The sequence below is a fragment of the Cupressus sempervirens genome, chromosome 11 (assembly GCF_028749045.1).
Source record: "Cupressus sempervirens isolate cs-2001-9-10 chromosome 11, ASM2874904v1, whole genome shotgun sequence".
Taxonomy (NCBI): Eukaryota; Viridiplantae; Streptophyta; class Pinopsida; order Cupressales; family Cupressaceae; genus Cupressus; species Cupressus sempervirens.
The window spans coordinates 514,289,202-514,308,720 of NC_143128.1; positions in this window are offsets into that span (position 1 = coordinate 514,289,202).

Below are 19,519 nucleotides of genomic sequence, written 5' to 3' on the forward strand. Positions count from 1 at the left end.
CTAAAGACAGTTAGAGAATGGAACTGGAAGAATGTGAAGAGAAAAAAGAGGAAGGAAAACCATCATAATAGGATATATTACTTTTATGGTTCACTTGTTATGGGTACACATATATTACATATAGAGAGCTGGTCCTGAATAGGTAGCTTGCTAGTTGTTCATTTTGTAACTGTCTCTAATGATATTCCTTGTTATTTTGTCTTGTATGCAACATGTAGTAGTTTTCAAATAAAACTATGATATGTGTCTATGCTCTCCCATGTCTGAAGCTTTTCACAATCCTTATTTAGAAAAAGGATTTCCAAGGCTAAGATTAAGGGTCCAAATTTTGGAGAAAATGAATGCCATTTCATATTTTTAGTCAGTCGAAGTACTATATAGTGTGGTAGTTTTGATGTTTCTCATAAGAAAGGAAATAATTTTTTTAGTCTCTTCAGTCTATCTAGAGTTATTTTAATTTCACAAGATCTAATACTCTAATTGCATTGTTTCAAGAAAACCAATACAAATAAAGTAGTATTTTTGAGTGGCTCCTTTGGGATCCTGTCTTTTCTCATGTTTTCTTTAATTTTATGTAATTCAATAACAAGTGTGTTGACTTTTAGTTTTGATTCATCTTTAATTACATCCCATTTTGAAATTTTTTTGTTAATCAAAATGATTAAGTAAATGCTTTGTGTGACATGAGTGAATTGAAGGATTACATGTGGACATTCTAATAAGTATGAGATCTAGATTGTGTATTGATATTTTTTACAAGGCAAAGAAGAAAATCTAAAATTGTAGTGTCGTCTTTTAAATGAACAACCTGATGGATAAAGAACTTGTTGTATAATGATTCTGAGAAAAGTTGATAGACTTAAATAATGTCAAATTTATTTATCAAAATCTTTAATATTTTATGTTATATTGTAGATTTGAAATAGTTATAACCCCTACTTGATTTTGAAAGCTCTAGGATACGTATGGTTGGCTATCATGCATTCCTTTTTTTGTCTCTAAACTAGAATATTTAAGTGATATATTCTTCTAAATTAGACTTAATTTTAAACATTGTTGTAAGGAAAGCGGTGATTACTTCAAAGGTATACCCGCTTGAATCTTGTATAATTCAAGGGGAACAAAAATTAAAATGTCTTGTTAGTTGGTCCTCATGGTATGTTTGACAATAGTTGTCATAGTTCATAGTTGATTTCTAGATATTCTTCACATCCTAAAAGGTTATTAAAATCCTGTCAAATTAAGAGCCAACACAATCCACCCTTTGTTACACCACTCATCTTTAGTCTTTGAGAGTAAAATAATATCCTTCTCTCCTCCCAAGCCAACAAGTAACATAGGCTCTTTGATTTCTTCAAGCTTGAAAGCTTTGAGGGAAACACATATAAAGTTGTAAATGGGCTTATAAGGGATTGTTTGGTAAAAAAACTTACTAGTGAATTGATTAATAAACAAGTCTGCAAAGAAAATTCCTTCACCTAAATCATTTTCTAGGTTGGCCTTAATGAAATTCACATGTATAGAAGACTCTGACATGTGAGAAAAGTAAATTAAAAGAACCTTGTCATTATGAAATGATATTTGAAGTGGCTAAAACAATGATAGAGATGACTTCTGTAATGCTTACCCCTAGTTTACATTTTAGTTATTATTGTCGAATACTTTTAGGCTAGCTTTATGATTATGTTTGATGACTAGTGGTCTTTTGGTGATCAAATTTAAAGGTGAATATGGGTTCAATTATATGGGGATTTTATGAACTTTATCAAATCAAAAACTTACATCAAAAGCTTTCAATGAAATGAAATTTCAAATCTTACTATAAACTCAAACTACGTGTTATCAAAATCAAACAAAACTATGAAAGTACACTATTAGTTGTATGTTTTCTTGTATGTTGGGATTGGGGTTGACTTAGAGTGTTGAAAAATTTAGGATGTCCACCAAAGGGCATTAGTATTATATTTTTGATGATGTCATTTTTTGTTGTAAGTATGTACCTGATTTTGAATCAATCCTATTAGAACAATTGTATGAGTAAATTGATGATTTTGATCAATGATTCATTGTTAGTAATTTTTTAGTTTCTTTCTTCACGATTGAAGAATATTAATGAGTATATGATAATTTCTACTTTTATTAAAGCCTATGGTAGATTATTTGTATGTGATATTGGGAAGTGGCTTGCAATGGAGGCCGAGGCCCTAAATAGGCTGATAGGTAACCCATTATAGGTTATTTTAATAGGTGAACAACAATACATATAAATGAGATTAAAATGAACTAATAAGTCTTTTTCTTTCTTCACTTATGCCTCAAGTGCTCGTACAAACTAGGATGGGAGTGGAGAGGATGCTTGGTTGCAACCTTTCTTAGTTAGTATGCCTTGTTAGTAAAAAAGGATACTAGTGCCTCATAGGGTCACTAGGGGTCAGAGTATTAATAGACTAGATAGGCAACCTTAGAGTTGGCTCATGTGATGACACTTTCCCACTTGCATAATAGATTCACTATGTGTCTTTATTTACCTCTAGGTTTAGATGTCACATGTATGTTGGTACCTTGAGATAGATTGCTTTCAAGATTTTCCCTTGACCTAGATATTACTTTTGAGTTTTGAGATTGTTATCTTGTTTGGGACTTGAGAATATCTCCTCAATCTAATAGGAGTGGACCATTTTTAGCTTACCACCAAGTTAGATGGTAGTGCTTTTCACTTTTACCATTGAGATTTGTCAATTCAATGTCATGGCTAGAGTTCTCTATTCTACATTTACTTTCATTCTATCTTTGTGTACTATGATGGATGGTTATTCCTATTGTATTTTATTTTATTTCATTGATCTTAAAGAGGTGATGTAATCTATTTTATAATGTATATTCTTTTAGCCTTTCATACCCTATAACATGTACAACGGATGATTGTGCATTCTAATTATTTCCAAGTGGCATTCAAGAGAATTGTATATTATTTAAATGGATTTTTACTTGTAGATATTCTTTAATGTGGATGTGTTATATGTTGGTTTTAGTATTGATTCAACATCATGGGACCCTTAAAAATTATAATTTGTCTTATGATATGTGTTTATGTGTATGTTATTGCTTCCTCTATTTTATATTTGTTTTATTATGTTATTATCTTAAAAAATTTTTTTTTTGACAAACTTAGTGAAACTTTAGGTAATTTCTTTTCTATTCTCTGGTGGGGTGTTACATATGGTATCAGAGCTCGAGTTTCTACATTGGGAGCTCAGGGTATATTGGGACACCACTAGTTTTTAACTAGTTGAACTAAAAAAAAACTTAAAACTATGACATGTATTTATAAAAAATTGAAACTCTTGAACATCAAACTTAAACATACTCAAACCTAGAAATAGGAAAAATTAAACTGATCTTGTATTGTATTGAAAACATGTTTCTTATGTGTATACCTTAAAGTAGTATGTTTTTATGGTTATTATATAATATCTTGTTATCTTGGATATTATTGTAGGATGGTATATGGTATGAGATCTTAAACGAGACTTTTTTTCTTAGGCTATGGTAGAGGTTATGGGCAAGGCAGAGACATCAGTGTACATGAGTCTATCCGTGAAGGTCCTATTCAAGAAGAGAATAGGGAAGAGCATATTAGTGAGCATCAGGAAGAGAACCATAGAGAGTAGTAGACTAACTTAAAGGAGGTTGACCTGAGGTAGATGATGAGGACCATTATGGATTGCCTACCTCCTCTTTAGGATGCTAGTCAGCAAGGAGCACACTAGGTAGGGAATGAGGAGAGACCTAGGTGTAAGAGCCCTTGGAGAGATCATCACAAGGACTAGCATAGATTCATTGTTTTTTCTCAGATAAAGGACCTTTAGAGGTTCAAGATCAAACCCTTTAATGGGTTGGTTTTAGGTTATGTGGTTGACAAGTGGATTATTGCTCTAGATAGGGTTTTTTCTATACAATACTTTGACTCTAACATCAAAGTGAGGTTTTCTATCACTAGCCTAGAACTCTTTGGAGACACATGGTGGATAATTGAAGAGAAGAAGTTGATGTATATATGAACACTATCAAATGGGAATTATTTCTAGAGAAATTTTATGAGCAATTCCTACTAGACAAATGGCACTAGTAGAGAGTAGATGAGTTCCATAAAATGAGACAGTTAACTATGACCATAGTAGAGTATGAACATAAATTCTATGAGCTCATGCCCTATGCAAGGATTGGTGATAATCCACCATGGTTGGAACAACATTTTATAAGAGGTTTGAATAACCATCTAGTATGGGGTGTTAAGGTATTTGAACCTAAAGCCCTCAAAGATGTAGTACGTCGAGCCATACTTGTAGTGTAGAGTGTTACTTTAGGACATGGTGGCTTTTTGGGAGCACCTACAATATCAAGGGTCAAGGGTAACCACAAATCAGGTGGGAACAAGAAACTCCATTATCCTAAGGGAAATCAGAAGTAACAATAACCTCAACAACAAGAGCTATAGAAGGGATCATACCCTCCAACACAAAGTGGTGGTGATGGTTCTAATGCTAGGAACTACTATAACTTTCAATGCAACAAGCAAAGTTAGAACACTTAGCCTACACAGAGAAACCAATATTTTTCTAGTAGGGGTAGCCACCACTAGTCGAGTACACCTCTACTAGGGAGAGGATCTAGTAGAGGCATGGGATGTTATTCTTATGGACAATTTGGACACATTGTAGCCAACTGATCATAACATAGATCTCACTATTTAGGTTCTAGGCCAACAACATCTGAACCTATAGTAGGAGCTGCGGGTAGAGCTCATAGAGTATTTGTGGTAGTGGACCACCATCAGGTAGATCATTAGGGGAACATGGTTGAGACTATAGGAGCTATCTAAGGTACACCTCTCTCCATCTTGTTTGATTCGGGTACTACAAAATCTTTCATTTCACCATCCATAGTTTCTAAATGTAAGCTAAAGGTGGTAAAGTAGGATTTTTTTTGGCAAGTGGAGCTAGCCTCAGGTGCTAGGGTTCTGATAGATTCCATAGTGTACTAGTGTGAACTAAACCTAGGAGGGTTTTTTATGTTAGTGTACCTTTGTGTCATTCCTCTTGGCACTTATAGTGTGGTTTTAGGTATGGATTGGCTTGGCTCTCATACAGCTAGTACTAATTGTAGAAAGAAGACCATTTCGTGTAAAGATGATAAGAGGAATGACTCATAGATTATGGGTATCCAGAGACCTTTATCTCTATGAATCATATCTACTATACAATTAAAGCAAAGCTTTCATAAGGGATGTTCAGTGTTGGCCATTATGGTGAGAGAACTAGAAGGTGAAAACCCTACAAGAAAGACATTATACCACCCTATTCTAGAGGAATATGCAGATGTCTTTCCTAGCACAATTTTAGGTATGTCTCCAAAGAGGGATATTGATTTCAGCATTGGTCTTATTTTAGGAGTGAAGCATATTTCTAGAGCTCCTAATCGGATGACCACTTAGGAATTAAGTAAGTTGCACCTACATCTTGAGGACCTTTTGGCCAAGGGTAGTATTCAGTCAAGTGTATCACCATGGGGAGCACTAGTGCTCTTTGTGGAGAAGAAGGATAGTTCGTTGTGGTTGTGTATTGGCTATAGATAGTTGAACAAGGTAACAATAAAGAACATGTATCCTTTACAAAGGATTGATGATTTATTTGATAAGATCAAGGGAGGCATAGTGTTCTTCAAGATTGATCTAAAGTCAGGATACCATCATCTTCATATTCAGGATGCTGACATTTTCAGGACCACCTTTCAAACTCAGTATGGGCACTACTAGTTCATAGTATTCCCATTTGGGTTGATGAACAATCCATTAGTTTTCATGTGTCTGATGAATGGAGTGCTTCATTACTATCTTGATAAATTTTTACTTACATTCCTAGATGATATTTTGATATATTCTAGATCCCAAAAGGAACACAAGGAACATCTATGATTGGTTTTGTTCTGCATGAGAGATAATCAGTTACTTTATGCCAACGTGATGAAGTGTGATTTATTTGAATTAGAGATATAGTATTTAGGGCATATCATATCAAGTGATGGTATCTCTATAGACCCTATGAAGATCCAAGCCCCACTACCATGTTAGAAATTTGTAGCTTCATGGGTCTAGCAAGTTATTATCATAGGTTTGTTTGAAGCTTTTCTAGAGTATCATATCCTATCACTTCTCTTCAGAGGAAAGGAAAGAAGTTTCTATAGATGGAGAAATGTGAGGAAGCATTTAAGAAGCTCAATGGTCTTGTGACTGGTGCACCAATACTATCAGTACCTAATCTAGTAGGTGACTTCATGGTGTGTATAGATGCTTCGCTAGAGGGGATTGGAGTAGTATTGATGTAGGATGGATGAGTGATTGCTTACAAATCACACAAACTCAAGGATCATGAGTTTAATTACCTTACTCATGATCTTAAGTTAGTTTTCATAGTTCATGTCCTAGTGAGATGGAGAAACTTCTTGCTAGGACATCGATTTGAACTTCATAGTGATCATTGTAGTGTATAGTACATGTTTTGCAACATAATTTGAATGCTAGGCAAAGGTGTTGGAGTTCTTTTGTGAGTATGAGTTCAAGGTGAAGTAAACTTAGGGAGAGGAGAACATGCTAGTAGATGCTTTGAGTCCTAGGAGACATGTAACTAATATGAATTAAGAATTCATATTACAATACCTGTTGTAGAACTTGCAATATTGTGAATTAATTGAAAAACCATAAAAATGCCACAATAGATGATTTGAAAGCCAAAGGAAAAATGATCCATTCTATTCAAAAATAGAGTTAATACAAGTATTATGGATCCCAAGGGTCATCACTATCCCTTGAAAATGAAAATGAAGAGTCCACAAGATAATTAATTACAAAATAAATTTGAACAACTATAAAAAAAACTACAAAAATCTATATTAAAAATATGTCTAATTGTAGAAGTCATAATTTTCTACTTCTGGCTCAAAATCAAAAACCATTAGAATTCTTGGAAATATCTTCTAAAGTTCTACATTTTGTATCTAAAGTCTTAAGCATAGCACTAGAACTTTTTGGCCTTGCCAAAGCCCAAAAATGTGCTGGAGGACTTCGAAAATGCAAAATACTAGAACATAGAAAATATTGAAAAAAAATAGATTTCAATATTTTCTCTTTTTTGCTTGTGTGAAAATCTTCTGCATCTTCTTGGACTATTTTTTGATTAGTAACACTATCTTTGACTCTTAGTGTGGATTTGAGGAGCCGTATACTTCAAGAACTTCCTATAGATACTTGGTATAAAGAGGAGAGCATGGAGATAGATTCAAGAAGACCATTGAGATTCAGGAAGACCATTGAAGGGTAGGTTTTCAAGTTATATTTTTGAGTCAGATGGACTTTTGTGCTATTCATGAAGGATCTATGTACCACTACTAGATGAGTTGTGTACAATGATCCTATTAGAGGCTCATTATGCACCTTACTTGACACCTCTATGTGTCAAGAAGATGCATGCAGATTTGTGACATCTATACTTTTGGACAAGGATGAAGTGTTATATCTCTAACTTTATTGCTAGGTGTCTTGAGTGTCAGTGAGTCAAGGTAGAGCACCAGTATCTAGTAGGGCTTTTATAGCCTAATCTCATTTCTTCATGGAAGTGGGATATCATCTCTATGGATTTAATTGGAGGATTACCTTTGGTTGCTCATTGTCATGATGTTATCTTGGTCTTCATTGATCTATTGACTAAGATGGCACAATTTTTATCAATGAGGTCATCCTACACAACAACTTAGTAGCTAATGTCTTCATGCATGATATTATGAGACTACATGGTATTTCCTAGAAGATCATTTTGGATAGAGATCCTATATTCACATTCACATTGTACACATCCTTACAACATGATCTTGGAGTACAGTTGAACTTAAGCTTATCTTATCACCAAGAGACAGATGGTTAGGCCAAGAGAGTGAATTAGGTTTAGGAGGATATGTTGAAGATGTATGTGATGGACAGCCAAAATCTTTGAGAGGATTATCTTTACCTAGTGGAGTTTAATTATAATAATGTTTATCATAGTTCTATTGAGACGGTACCATATTAGGCTTTGTATGGTTGCCATTGCCATACACCTTTGACTTGGGACAACCTTGAGGATCACATCCTATTGGGTCTTGAGATGCTTCAAGATATGAAGCAAAAGGTATCTATGAGCATGTGTCTGCAACATAGGATATAGACAGAAGAAGTATGTTGATTCTCATAGGATGGATAAGCAATTTGTAGTGGGTGAGAAAGTTTTCTTGAGAGTGCATTCAAAGAAGAGTTTGATCTATTAGGAAAAGGGTTCAAAGCTAGTACATTGCTTTGTGGGGCTGTTTGAGATTCTTGAGAGGATAGGTCCAATTGCCTACCATCTTGCATATCTACCCAACTTAGCTCATGTTCATGATGTTTTGCATGTTTCTATACTTGGATACTATATTCCTGATGTGATACATGTTCTTTTGCATGTTTCTATACTTAGATACTATATTCCTGATGTGATACATGTTCTTTTGCATGTTTCTATACTTAGATACTATATTCCTGATGTGATACATGTTCTTGATCGGTATGCGTTATAAGTAGAAAATAGGCAGTTGGCTTTGGAGCTGGTCCACATTCTATAGCAATGGGATTTGACCCTTAGGGATCAAACCATAGAGTAGGTAAGGTTCCAATGGGACCCTCTAATGAGTCATTAGCTACATGGGAGAATTCATTTGGTTTGTGGAATTTATACCCCTACTTGTTTATAGGCTTCCAGTATGTTGGTAAATACATTTGTCACAATACAATATGCCCAATAGAGTGTGTGGCAGACCGTTCACAATAGTTGGATAGGCCTTTGATATTTGGCCTTCCTCTGCATTTAGAGGGGCAGATCCCTCGTATGATGTGATTTTTACAGGTTTTTTTGAATAAAGAATCTAAAACTTCAAAGATTGATAGAAAGCTATTTAGGATGAATGTACCGTACAACCTTGCAACTTTCTTAAGTAAATAAGGATGATAACAAAGGTGATCAAGGACTATGCTTGAAAGTAACTAGTATTACCATGCAAATTCATCATTCGTAAACATTCACACAATACCATAAGAATGCTTACTATGAAAGAATCAGTAGTTGATTTTAGAATAAGAAACCAAAAGCTTATCTCATTTCATTTCCTTGCACCAAGAACATGATTAAGATTTTTGATTTCAGAGATAAAGACTGTACATACTTTCCAAACCTTATCTCTTATCAAAATTTCAGCATAGTGTTCCCTTATTCTAAAGCCAAAAGTCTTATCCCCTGTTATACCAACTGTAGAACTTCTCCACTGGAAAAGAAGAAGCCCCTTACAATAGTTTTCTCCCATTATATAAATTTTTCCAAGAATTTGGGCAACTACCCTAACTTACTTCTTACCAAACTTCTATTGCCTTCTGTCACTTTTACTCCCATGATAAGTGCAATATTCAAAGAGGGGTAAACGCTTTGACCTGGAGCTATGAACCAGTGAGGCCACAAACGGGGGACCTCATCCCCATGAGATTTGAACCTTGATGGCAAGGATAACAACACAACAACTTAACCATCACAACATGCCACTATTGGCCATGATAAGTGCAATATTCATTTTGCACTTTACAATAATATTAATTCTTAAAGAATTAATATATGTATATTTATCAACTTGCCCATTATTATGTGAGAGATTAATTTGAAAATGATAATATTTAATCTTTTAAAGAATTAAATATTATAAAATGCAAAATAATTTATATATGATAACCTTTAAAAGCTTACCACTTTTTTTAAATTGTGACATAGTTGACTTGGAGAGAAAAATTTAGGGTTGCAAAACCTTAGATAACATTTGCTCTTTTTTGGGACTACACTCTATGCCAGGTTGTAGAGAACTCAAAAATCTCAGTTTATTGATGTCCAGTGCCTTCCATTGGGTGTAGAGTCACTTATCATTGTAAATATGAACCTGTATTGAATATTGCAATAAAACTTCTTACCAAAAGCTCTGACTTCTGCTATTCAATGAATGTTTCTCCTTATACTAAAACCAATATGCTTCAATTCATTCCCATAGCTCATGTGTTCTGAAATGAATGTAGCTACAAACTTAATTTATGCTACAATATCATTTTCTTGTGTACTTTGTAGGGACAAAACTATCATCTTCAAGACAGCTTAAGGGTTCTCAATAAAAGTTGTGCCATAGATTGAGCAAATCATGTAAGTCCCAATGGGTTTATACGGGCTATATATTCTTCTCTAGGGCATTTTACATTCCACAAGGACCATTTGTGGAATAATATCATGTTTGGAAATGACATGAAAAAAATTTCGTGAACAATATCCATGAGGACAAATTGATCCTTACTCATTTGTGTTTTCCTAGCCACATGAATGAGAGATGCATGTTCAGCCCTTTCTGCCATCCTTTAACAAAAAATTTTCTCTACACTTAAATAGAGACATGGTCTCTATGGTTGTACTTAAATAAGGACCTATTTTGGTAGAAGTTACATGATGTCCACATGCCTTAACCATCTGGATGCTGCTAGAAATTACTTGGTAGCCTACAATTGCACACATCAATCCCAAACTCTTTGTGCGCCTACCACTTTCTCTCATTATCATAACTCTAAATCCAAATGGTAGGAGAATGATGATGCCGACAAATGAAATGCTTTATAAAATTTTCCAACATTTGAGTCAATGATTTGATATAGGCTCGATTGAGATTCCTGCCAATGGTTATGTCTACTCTCTTGGAGTCAGCAATTAGATTACTCGATGCTCACGGCGATGACTAACCAAAAGATGCAATTGTCGTAGTCTTCAACTAACCTCCTTTGGATAGATATAAATGAGGGTAGTCATGAGTAGCATCACAATTATGAAGACAAGAAAATCATGATACAAAAATACCATAGTGAAACCATCCTTATCACCATGATTTAATTAATTTATATATTTTTATATCATGGCAAGGAGAAAACACAATGTTCTTCTTTGATACTTCTGTCTCATTTCAACTATTCTTCCAATCTATAAACGTGAATTCTCATCCTCTCCTCGATAGCTATCTTCTACTGCTTCTCTCTCGAAAATCTTAATCACTAGACCTCATCATGCATGGCATCCACCAATATTTTAGAACAGTTTATGATTCTTTCAAAAGAAGGTTCCTTTTGATCTCCAGTAGCAGAAGATCCTTCAAATGTCATTAACCCGTTACGCTCCTAATCTTCCACATCCACAATAGATATGCTCATATTATTTCAAACAAAAGACTCGTGGAACCTAGATTAAGCAAGCAATAATAATCAAGAAGACTAGATATAAAAGAAAATATTGGTTTTCATACACAGTTGTTTTGATATCTATTTGACTACAATGCTGTGTGCGAGGAAAACATTTCTTAGTGCCTATCATAGTCAGATCCGCATCTGCTATACACTAGCACCTTCCAGTTTCAACTTGAAAAGGTCTCACCCACCTGTGCATTGTCACAACATTTCACACTTTCAGTTTACTGACAGTTTCTTCATTCTTGAAATGGTAAATGTGCATTTTTTTAACAGTATATTATGATTCATCACCTCCAATTTGTGCTACGATACTACAAAAATTGATGAACACCTAATGATTTTAGTGGCAAATTATCATTTTCACTCAGCCTCTTCTATCTTCTAGCCATTGCATCTCAACCCTAATTAGGGTTAACAAAAATAATTTGAATTCTAGCTGCACATTTGCCAAGTGTTACAAATATTTGACCTATATTTTAATATAGGAGGACCGCCACCAATGAGGAACTCCATTTACCAAATATACAATAGTCCCAATCTTGTGCCCATTGTTGTAAAATGAGGCCATACACATCATTATTAGAAAATTGTTTTTGAAAAAATAGCTCATTCTCTATTAAGAACTATCATATCTGCTGAGATATTCATTTTTCTGGAGTTTTTGTTTAAGCACATGTTGAAACCTATTCTTAAAATCAAACTCCACCTGTATCTAAGACTCCATCTATCACTTGATGCCTTTGTATCAATGAAGAGGGTCTCCCATTTTTTTGATTTTTTTAAAAATATGGATGACTCAAGGGAAGGGAAGGATTAAAAGATTATGCAACTTTATTAAAGGGAAACACCAACTTAAACAAAAAAAAAACACAAGCAAAACGTTGCAAAAGGGAAATGGTTATTTACAATGAAGAGGGAATAGCCCTAAAAACTTAGATGTGACCACTTATAGGCTAGGAAAAGTATGAACCTCTTCGAACCAACTCTTGATAGAATGGAAGAATGCATTTCGTATAGGTGAGCAACATGGCCAATGTGATAATAAACTCATGAATGGAAAATGAATGCAGAGGAGGGAAAATAAATATAGATTCAAAATTTTCTTCCACATTTCTCGAATCAATATTATCTTTTGAAAAGATAGATGAAATATCAACTATTTTTTCCATACCTTGAGTCCTATTTTTGGGTTGTCCATGTGACTTTTCCTCCGCAAATTGCTGTATTGATTCCTCCAAAAGAAGATAGTGAAAAAGATTTGTGGGAGGCTGAAAAATATGTAAATCTTTTTCTCCCTCTTGATTGTTCACTGAGTCCTCTTCAAAAGCATTTTCTTGTCTATGCATCACTTCATCAATTTCTTTTTCTTCAAACATTTCGTCTTCCTTTTCTACTTCTAGGTTGTCATTTGATGCTTTAGGCTATACTAATGATTTATTAATCTCCAAGAGATCAAACAAGAAATGCTAATAGGAAAAGCTATCCAGGCCTTCCCAAACAACATCATTTTGTGGAGCATCATTAGGAGTCTCAAATACAAAAGAATCAAGTTTTGAAATTTGAAAATCACCTAATAAATTTTCATTTGATTTTTCAACCTCCAGTCTTTGTTCAATAGGAGATACTGAAGCATGTTCATCATCATAATCAACATGTAGATGGTAGGCTCTAGCTACACTACACGAAGTACTTTCACTCATAGGAGGGATAAGGAAATCTTTATCATTAACGACCATTAGATTCTGACAAAATGAAATAGTGGGTACTGATTTTTCTACCTTGAGAATGGGCCATTTTTGTTTAGGCTTTACCTTTCGATACTGTTGATGCTCATAGAGACAAATTTTTGCCTATGAAATTTCTTTACACTTCATTCCACTCAAGATCATATCATCATCTAATCCAATAGCTTCCCTTTGTGCATCTCACAATGTTTGTACTTTTAAACGAAGAAGCAAGAATTTAATCTCTATTTGCATGGCAGTAATGAAAACAAACAACTGATTGTTTTTAGTTGGTTGGCTAGTTAGGAGTATCTTATCAACACTTCTATTGAATCTATCAACAAAATCTCTCATGGTTTCCCCTTTTTTGATCTTGATTTCAAAGAAATTTAATAACATCTTAGCAACATCAACCACAAGCATAAACCTTTGTAGAAATTTTACCTCAAGATCATTCCAGCAAGTGATGCAACTATCTGGAAAATTTTGGAACCAATCAGCAGCTCTTCCAATGAGACTTCCAACAAATAATCTAACAAAGACATTCTACTCCTATACACCAAGAATCCCATAGGCAACTGTAATTGCTTTAATGTGATCATCAAGGTCTTGATTTGCATCACCAAAAAATGTTGGGTGATATTCTAATGAATTCTTAGGTAAGACTAAGTATCGAGATAAAGAAAATGGTCCAATCTGAGTCCCCCATGGTTTGGATGTAGCCAAAGCCATAACACCACATTCAATTAAAGTTTCCAACCTCTGTCCTCAGGGAGGTAACCTTCAAATTTCCAAGAAAAGAAAAGCACTGGAACTTGCTTTCTTTCCCCAGAAAAGTCACCAAAAATTTGTTGGTAAATAGATTTGTCACAGTAGAATATGCCCAACGAAGTGTGTGGCAAACTGTTCACAATAGTTGGATGGGCCTTTGATATCTGGCCTTCCTCTGCGTTTAGAGGGGCAGCTCCCTTGTATGATGTGATTTTTAAAGGGTTTTTCGAATAAAGAATCAAAAACTTCAAAGATTGATAGAAAGCTATTTAGGATGAATGTACTATACAACCTTGCAACTTTCTTGAGTAAATAAGGATGATAACAAAGGTGATCATGGACTACGCTTGAAAGTAACCAGTATTACCATGCAAATTCATCATTCATAAACATTCACACAATACCATAAGAATGCTTACTATGAAAGAATTAGTTGTTGATTTTAGAATAAGAAACCAAAAGCTTATCTCATTTCATTTCCTTGCACCAAGAACATGATTAAGATTTTTGATTTCAGAGACAAAAATTGTACATACTTTCCAAAATTTATCGCTTATCAAAATTTCAGCATAGTGTTCCGTTATTCTAAAGCCAAAAGTCTTCTCCCCTGTTATACCAACTGTAGAACTTCTCCACTGGAAAAGAAGAAGCCCCTTACAATAGTTTTCTCCCATTATATAAAATTTTCCAAGAAGTTGGGAAACTACCCTAACTTACTTCTTACCGAACTTCTATTGCCTTCTATCACTTTTACTCCCATGATAAGTTCAATATTCATTTTGCACTTTACAATAATATTAATTCTTCAAGAATTAATATATGTATATTTATCAACTTGCCCATTATTATGTGAGAGATTAATTTGAAAATGATAATATTTAATCTTTTAAAGAATTAAATATTATAAAATGCAAAATAATTTATAAATGATAACCTTTAAAAGCTTACCATTTTTTTTAAATTGTGACATAGTTGACTTGGAGAGAAAAATTTAGGGTTGCAAAACCTTAGATAACATAGTAGTAAGCCTAATTGTAGGGAGGGTGGATGTAGTGCCTACCCCTAGTTTACTTTTCAGTTATTATTTTCAAACTCTTTTAGGCAAGCTTTATGATTATCTTTGATGATTAGTGGTATTTTCTTTCTAGATTGTTAGATATTATTTCTTGCTCACTTGATTATATGATGAGATTACATGGTTGTTCTTGATTAAATTCTTGATTAGTCTTGTAGGTCTTTGGTTTAATTTTTGTTATAATTAAATCAATTTAAAAGAATAATTAAGAATTTAATTTAATAGAATTTTTACAAAGAAAATTTAATATTTAATTATATTTAATTAATTGAGAAATTAATTAAATTTAAAGATAAAGTTATAATTCCAATTTTGGAGCATAATAATATTTATTTAATTTAATAATAATTTATTTAGGAGATCATTTTTAAATAAATGCTAAATATTATTATTACTTAATAAATTTTTTAGTCAAAAAATATTTTTAAAATTAATTTGAAAGAGAAAGAAAATTAATATAATAAAGTTATTTTAAATTGCGAAAGGCATGCATGAAAGTGTAAAAGTTAATAAAATATTAAAAAGAATTTGATCAACAAGTTTTGTCACATGATTGCACAATCAAAGTCCCAAATTAGGGGAGAACTCTTTATCAAAGATCTAGAGCTCATTTTTTAAGGACGAGGTTTGGGAGAAGTGATTGTCCTAGAAGGAAGTTTTCAAAAGAAAGGGATTTTCTCATGTTCTTCATGGGATTTCATGTTTGCGTGTTAGCATCAGATTCAGGTAGAATCTTGTGATTAATTTATGAAAAAATATTTCCATCTTTCTAATATTATGTTTTCTTTACATTTGGATAGATTTGTTCTTAGATATTTGTAGATTTGTTTGATATAATTGATGAAATCCTATTGTAATTTTTAATTTATCTTTGAATCAAAGGGTTTGGGTTTTTGGATCCCTCATTTTGTGAATTTTAATAGTTGGATATTTGTAATCAGGAAGGGTTTTTGAAAGAAATTGAATCATAGTGTACAAATTTGAATGGTTCAGGTTGGGTTTTCCCTATCAGAGTAATTGATCCTATTTTTTAACAAAAAATTATAAAACAAAAAATTATTGATAGGGTGTTTGTTTTGTTAAAACAAACAAATAAAAAAAATTAAAAAAAATTGGTGGGTGGGGAACACCAACCCCCCACCCACCCCTTACTATTTTCCTTCCCTCTACATGACAAAGAGACTACTATTGGTAGAAATTAGAGTCATTGTACGGTAGACTCTACTAATGTGACAATAGGTACTATCCTAAGTAGTACTTTGTTGTTGCAATAGTAGAGTTACTAGCAATAGCCTTTTCAGGCCAGGTCGATAGGCCTTCAAACTCGTAGGAACTTATCTTATTTTATTTTTATTAAAATTTAATTAATTTAAATTTTGATGTATTTTAATTTTTTATTAAAGTTTAGTTCATTATTAATATATTTGATTAATATTCTTCTTTTAATTATTGAAGTATGACAATTTAATAAGTAGCTTCTTCAAATTTACGCTATTAGCAATTATTTAATTAATTATTTAATACGATGTTAGAAGGAAATTGATTGATGAGATTCATTTCAATATTTAATATTGTTAAACAATTACTATGTAATTATTTAATAATTATTATTCAAAATTAAGATCATTATAGAGACATCGGTTTGGTGAGTAAGTGGTTTTGGGTGATCAAATAAAAAGTGAATATGGGTTCAATTATATGGGGATTTTAAGAACTTTATCAAATCAAAAACTTACATCATAAACTTTCAATGAAATAAAATCTCAAACCTTACTGTAAACTCGAACTGCGTGTTTTCAAAATCAAACAAAAACCATGAAACTACACTATTAGTTGTACATTTCCTTGTATGTTGGGATTGGGGTTGACTTAGAGTCTTGACTAGTTTTAGGATGTCTAAAAAAGGTCAGCAATGTACTATATTTTATGATGTCAGATTTTTTTGTAAGTATCTACTTAATTTTGAATCAATCCTATTAGGACAATTGTATGATTAAATTAGTGATTTTGATCAGTGATGCTTTTTTTAGTAATTTTCTAGTTGCTTACTTAAGGACTATAGAGTATTTATGGGTATATGAGACTTTCTTCTTTTAATAAAGCCCAGGGTAGGTTATATGTATGTGATTTTTGAAAGTGGCTTGCAATGGAGGCCAAGGTCCTGAAGAGGTTGATGAGTAACATATTGTAGGTTATTTTAGTAATTGATAACACTACATTAAATGAGAATAAAATGAACTAATAATAGTCTTTTTCTTTCCTCGCCCATGCATCAAGTGCTAGTATAGTCTAGGATGTGAGTAGAGAGGATCCTTGGTTGCGACCTTTCTTAGTTATTATGTCTTGTCAATATGAAAAGATACTAGTGGTGCATAGATTCACTAGGGGACTAGAGTATTGTTAGTAAACAGTTTTGTCCTTCGAATAGAAATGCAAACAATGACTCAATATGTTTCAAAAGAAGAACAAAATGCGCTAACAATTGGATAGATTATCGTTTTATTGATAATCTTCCTCTGAATTGAGAGGTATAGCTCCCTCATAAAAGATATTCAATGAATGTGATATCTGGCTATGTCTTTAACCTAAAGACACGAAGGGTTTTTCACACATTCATCCATCAATATGGAATAAATGCAATCAATAGATTGCTAAACTAGAAATGAATGAAAAACTAGTAAGCAACCACATGACTATCTACTTTGTTTCTATATTACAGAGAAAATTGAGAAAGCTATAAACATCTTTATGCAAAAATGTGAATACATAACCACAAGACTACATATATCACATTAGACAAAGTAATCAAGAACTGCATCTAAAATAGAAATAAAAGGACTCCAAAATCCTTTCAGATCAGAAACACAAATGTATATGATTGTAAAATCTAACAAACTTATGTCTCTCTTTATTTCAAAGACATGATAAAACAATAATAGTACTGTTCAATCCCCTTATCACAGTACAAAATATAAATCTCTTCTCCCTGTAGCAGCAGCTATAGAACTCCTCCCCAGAAAAAAAAGATCCCTTCTCTTATTATTCTCTGTACTATTTATCTTCTCCTTCTGTCGATTCTTTTTCAGTTTGAATAACTGTTTCTTGAAACTGCTCCCAACCTTTCATATTCCACTGTTCATTATTGAGCAAGAGTGATGTATCAAAAAAGATAAACATAATGTTTAATAAACTTTATGATATTTCTTAAATTCGTCCAAACTCCTCTTATGGACACCTATCACTACAAAAATGAATTGCATGTGCATGTTGGACAGGTGGCGTATGTTGGTTTTAGGTTACTGTCATGATCTTGTAACAGTCATAACTTTTGATTGGTTGTGAATTTTAGAAAAAGGCTTGGAAAAAATTTAGATAAATAGGTTTCCTCAAATATATCTGAAATTCAGCTCAATCCAACGGTTGGATTAAAATCTGTGGGCCCCACAACATGACTATTTTTTGGACTACAGAACATTTTGCATTTGCTGGTATGTTGACAGACCCGCATACAGTCCATCGAAAATTTTGATTTTGAAAAAATTTTAAAAATATCTCTAGTGAAGATTTGGAAAACTTGATTTTTTACAACATATAAAAAATTAAGCAAAATTTGATGGTTGGATAAAAAGTTATGCTCCTCCGATTGTGACTATTACTTTAATGCAAACAAAAATCTGTAGTTACAGGCTGTATTAAAAATGACAACAATATATATAGCAATACTTGCACTTGAATCTCATGTTGGAATTTACTTACTATACATCTCGTTATCCACCACCACCATCTAACCTTGGATCTTGGACTTCGAACATTGAAACAAGATCTGAGCTTGATTTTAAACTTGACCCACAAATTCGAATTGATGAATCTGAGCCTTTGATCTATGAACTGCATACTTGAAACTATCCACGAGCTTTGCACTTAAGAATGGTGGATTCCTTTCAGACTTCACTATTTCAAATACACTTTTGAAGTTCCCAGTCTTGATTGAATCATAATGATTCTCAAACTTCTGATTGCCAGGACTGAAACTGAAACTTCGAACAGAACACTACATTTTGCACCAACTCCAACATGAACTTGAAGTTTAAGTTGAACTAACCTCAAACTTCAACTTTGGCTTCAGCCACCCCATATGTGAATAGGAATGCTGACAAATAGGAGAATGACCGGTCTAATTTTAACATTTTGTGCTAATGACAAAACTTGAAGTTGAACTTGAACTGGCTAGAAGATTCAACTTCAACTTCGACACTCAAAAATATATTATGAAATCACTGAACTTGAAGTTGAACTAACTTGAAGGTTCAACTTCAACTTCAACTTGGGCAATCCCACGACTTAAATTTTTGACGTTAAAGCTGAAGAAAAATATAAGTGCAACAATTGGCTCTGACTGGGGATGTGGGCCGTGAGGGACACAAAGAATCCAGAAATCTCTGGTTGAGACCAGTGTCTAGCAATTGGGCAGAGTCATGGGAATAAAGAAAGGAGAATGTTTGCAGAGAAAGGGAATAGGGGACAACACCAAAGCACAAACCTTATAGCAAGCTAAAAACCAACAAACAAAAG